This window comes from Argentina silus (genome assembly GCF_951799395.1).
Source record: "Argentina silus genome assembly, chromosome: 3".
NCBI classification, from domain to species: Eukaryota; Metazoa; Chordata; class Actinopteri; order Argentiniformes; family Argentinidae; genus Argentina; species Argentina silus.
The window spans coordinates 2723413-2728412 of NC_139657.1; positions in this window are offsets into that span (position 1 = coordinate 2723413).

Here is a 5000-nt window from a genome sequence, read left to right on the forward strand (position 1 = left end):
CAATCATATTAAACAGAGAGGAGAGTGTGAGGAAGTGACAGGTTGGATGGTTTTAGACTGACAGGAACGGTAAAATGTCTGAACATCTCCCTCCTTTAACCTCTAGACAACTCCAAGTGTATGTTTGTGTGTGTCTGTGTGTCTGTGTGTGTGTGTGTGTGTGTGTGTGTGTGTGTGTGTGTGTGTGTGTGTGTGTGTCTCCTCTAGACAGCTCCCAGTCTACGGATGTGCCAAAACAAGGCTAACACTCAAAGTGTGGTAAGAAACTATTGTCTCTGACCTTGCACTTCTAAGCACACTTTATTATACACAGTATCCTCTCACACCTAAGTGCACTTCTTTTGTAACCTTTTGTTAAGTGCACTTTTTAGTGTATATTCTCACTCGTCACACTCCTGTCAACAGTGTTGTTCTGGAATACGCACGTTTGTGTTTTACACATAAACCTTCACACTGGAAGCCGCGGGCCGTCATTACTACCAGAGTACCCAGAGTGAAGTCTGGAGACGGCCATTTGTTGATGTTAGTGTAGGTGTACAGTACCAGTCAAAAGTTTGGACACAATCTTGCCAAGAGTGTGCAAAGCTGTCATCAAAGCAAAAGGTGGCTACTTTGAAGAATCTGAAATATAAAACATATTTTTTGTTTACTATAATAATTCCATATGTGTTCCTTCATAGTTTTGATGTCTTCAATATTAACCTACAATGTAGAAAATAATACAAAAAAAATAAAGAAAAACCATTGAATGAGAAGGTGTGTTCAAACTTTTGACAGGTGCTGTAGATCTATCATGTAAATAATAATCCACTAGTTGTGTCCGGATTTAAGAATCATTAGAATACCACATGTTATGTTTTAAAGAATTTACATGTTGACTATAACATATTAGGATTAGGGTTAACACATCGGTGGACGTAATTGGTGTAACTGCACAATATACTGTATAACTGCAATTGGAAACTGAAATTATATGCAACTGGAAGTGTTTATTTTTGTGTAGATAAAACCGTAAAGAACACAGGGTCAAAATGTGAAGCGCCAATGTTTGATAACAAGGAACAAAAGAACACAAATCTGAAGCAATTATGATGCAATGAAATATAATGATGCCAAGCGTGTTTGCCTTCTTAGCCAAGACCTGCGTAACGGGGCACCAAGCCTTTGTTGGAAACAATTGCTCATCAACAGTGATGTTGTCCCCTGGCTTGCACTGCCTGTTAAACCAACACTTTGTTGTCCACAGTGTGTTAACTCGTAGAAAAAAAGGTCTTTCAAAAGGATTATTTCTTCTTCTTGTGGGGGAGAACTCTTATGGGTTCCGAGTAGAACCCGTTTGGGTGCCATGTAGAACCCGTTTGGGTGCCATGTAGAACCCGTTTGGTTCCGTGTACAGAACCGTCTGTGGAAATGGTTCTTCAAACGGTCCTCCTACAGGGACAGCCAAAGAACCCTTTGCTATGGTTCTAGGTAGCGGCTTTATTTCTAAGAGTGCAGTCTTTGTGCTTTGACAGAGAGAGAGGTGATTATTGCACTGGCACCTACATGCACTTTGACTGTAATACTTTTATAATCTCACATGAATGACTTTAATCACATGAATGACAACTTTAATCACATTAATGACAACTTTAATGATATTGTCTCACTAGCATGTTGCATGTCAAGTCAGGTAGATTATGACCCCCGCCACACCAAACGATGCTATCCGTTAATTACAGATTGAGCTTCTCTGGGTTTCTCTATGGGAGCCGTCCGTGGCGGACAGCGGAGATGACAAGAGTCTGTCCGTTTCATATGTTTTGGAAGTTTTTTAAGGACAAAAAAAAAAGTTCAAAGGAGTTTAACTTTCCACAGTCAGTTCGTCCGTTTACCCGATTGGTCACGAGGCTTCGTGCGGAGTTGCTAGGCTGCATTGTTCAGTTGCTAGGTCATTTCGAAGTCACGCCCGAATTCCACGGATCAAATCGGACGGTGATTTCACACGTATACATTTTGATCCGTTCTCTGATCGTCTGGCGTGGCCGGGGGGCCTAAGTCTGCAGAGTCAACTCTCTGGATGAAATGAACAGTCTTGTCAGGCTATCGAGGCAGCTGGAGTTCTATCCGAAACCCACAACGCACCCCGACTGTTTTTTTGACGACAGTCGTGGGTTTGTGCCAGCATTTTGCCAGCGTCACTTAAAAGCGGCTTAGGTGCTCCATAGCCACCAGGGCAATGGGTGCTATGGAAATGGGAAAAAAAACAGTAATTACGAAAGTGAAAGCGCGGTGGCTTTGCATAAGAATAGCCGGCAGACAAAAGACCTCATCAACGCAGGTCATTATGTCCTTTAATCACCAATAACAGAGGCATACCTGTGAGAGCTGAGCTGAACAATAGAGGGATAGAAAAAGAAGGGATGAAATGAGAGGGAGGGAGAGAGGGAGAGAGAGGCCGGGGAGTTGGGGGAGCGGGGAGAGGGTTTATGCAGAGGACACTGAAACAGCTTTTATCTCGAAAGAGGGGGGATCAATGACTTAACCAAACAGAACGCTAATATTTTGAAAAGCGAAGGAATAAGTTGCGGCTCCTCATGAGTGTCTGTTTGAAAGACCGTAGGAGTGTTGGAGTTGTGTGTTCAGAATACTTCATAGAAGCCTCTCCAGTCTCACACACACACACACACACACACACACACACGCGCGCACGCACACAGTCCCTATGAGTATCTGTTTGAAAGACCATAGGAGTGTTGGAGTTGTGTGTTCAGAATACTTCATAGAAGCCTCTCCAGTCTCACACACACACACACACACACACGCATGCACACGCACACACGCACACACTAATTGGCTCCGTTGAAGAACTTAATGATCCTCTGGGTTGCAGTGAGTCAGTGTTTGTGTTCTAGAAGTTTGGTCTTTTGTGAGGTGCTCACAAGCTGGGTTATGTAAGACAGATAAAACAGCCTGCTGAAAGTTAATGCAGCCTCTCCGGGTTTTACGCCCCGGCGTAGGAGAGCAACTCTCCCTCCCCGGCCCGGCTTCATTATGTCTGACTAAGACATGAGGAGAGCAGACGACGGGACATATCACACCTCAGTGGTTTACCTACCTCCAGAACTGCTGTGGTAGACTAGGATGGAATGGGCAGAGAGGGAGGGAGAGAAGATGGAGGAGAGATAGGGGGGAGGGAGGGAAGGGGGGGGGAGGGAGCAAAGGGGAGGGAGGGAGGGAGGGGGAGAGAGGGACAGAGGGAGGGAGGGAGGGAGGGAGGGAGGGAGAGACGGAGGGGGAGAGATAGAGAGAGAGAGAGAGAGAGAGAGAGAGGGAGAGAGAGAGGGAGAGAGAGAGCGAGAGAGTAATCTAACAGTGAAGAGAGAAAGGAGAGGTAGGAGAATAGAGGTTGTGGGCCCAGCAGGTCTTGGGAGAACACCAAGCCAACCGTGCTTGTGTGCCAGGGCCATCACCAGAGCTCCAGCCCACCCCAGCAGGCCCAGTTTACAGCCTGGCAGCGGAGGCTCAGACTCAGGCCCAGCTTTGGACGGGAGCCCCTCTGAGATGGAGCAGCTGGAGAAGAGATGGATATAAAGCCATTATCCAACTGTCCCTGATAGGGAGAGTGGCAAGGGGAGTGTGTGCTGGTGTGTGTGTGTGTGTGTGTGTGTGTGTGTGTGTGTGTGTGCACGTGTGTGTGTGTGTGTGTGTGCGCATGTGTGTGTGTGTGTGTGTGTGCGTGCATGCATTAGTGTGTGTGTGTGCGTGTGTGTGTGTGTGTGTGTGTGTGCATCAGTGCGTGCATCAGTGTGTGTGTGTGTGTGCGTGCATGTGCGTGTGTGTGCGTGTTCACCGTTATCCGAGCCCTGGCGTTGTCACTGTTCATTAAAAGGCCCATAAGACTCTCTCTCTCCCTCCCTCCGACAAATGGCTGTTATGCTAAGTATTTAGAAAAGTGCTTCCCGTGACGGATGAGTGTGGAGGGTTAGTGGCTGAGGCTGTCAGGATGTGCTGTGTGGGCACCATTACCAGGGAGAACATTGACTTCGTTTGCTCCATCCCTCACGTTCCACGCCTCCACCTCCTCCGCAACGACCAGCCGGGCAATTTAGGCTGGAAATAAAAGGAATTGATGGGATTAAAGGCCGGGATGTTTGCGTACGTATAAGAGTTTCCTATTGGCCCCTCGCTTACACTTAGTGATACATGCACAGACACACACACACAGACACACACACACACACACACACACGCAGAGACGTGCACACACACACACACACACACACACAGACGCACGCGCACACACACACACACACACACACACAGACACACACAGAGACGTGCACACACACACACAGACGCACACACACAGACGCACGCACAGACACACGCACAGACGCACGCACAGACGCACGCACACACACACATACACACACCGACGCATGCAGAGACGTGCACACACACACACACGCACACACACACACACAGACGCTTGCACGCACACACACACACACACACACACAGACGCGCACACACACCACACACACTCAGTGGCAGCTGTGAAGCAAAGTTTTTTTACGGGATTCTTTTCATTGAACTGCTAATGAACCAGTCTGGTGTGACTCATGGTGTGGAAGCTTCTAGAAGCCGCGGCCAGAGTTGTGTCCTAGATGGTCACACTACAGAGGACATGACTGGAGCTGATACAGGGAACCATAACCATGCGTGAAATGGGCAAGTTTAGGCAGAAACGCTGGATATTTCATATCAGATTAGAACGGTGTGAAAGTTGCTACTGGAAGATTGGATTGGCCACTTAGGTTTGGTTATGAATCACTTCAACTGGGACATGCATGAACACACACACACGCAGGCAAGCACGCACACACACACACACACACACACACACACACAGAAAAGAAAACACACATATCATTATCCTGATGTGGCTGTCATCATCGCGGCTCTCATCCCCACCTCCCTCTCTCTCTCCCTCTCTCCCCTGTCCCTCTCTCCCCCTC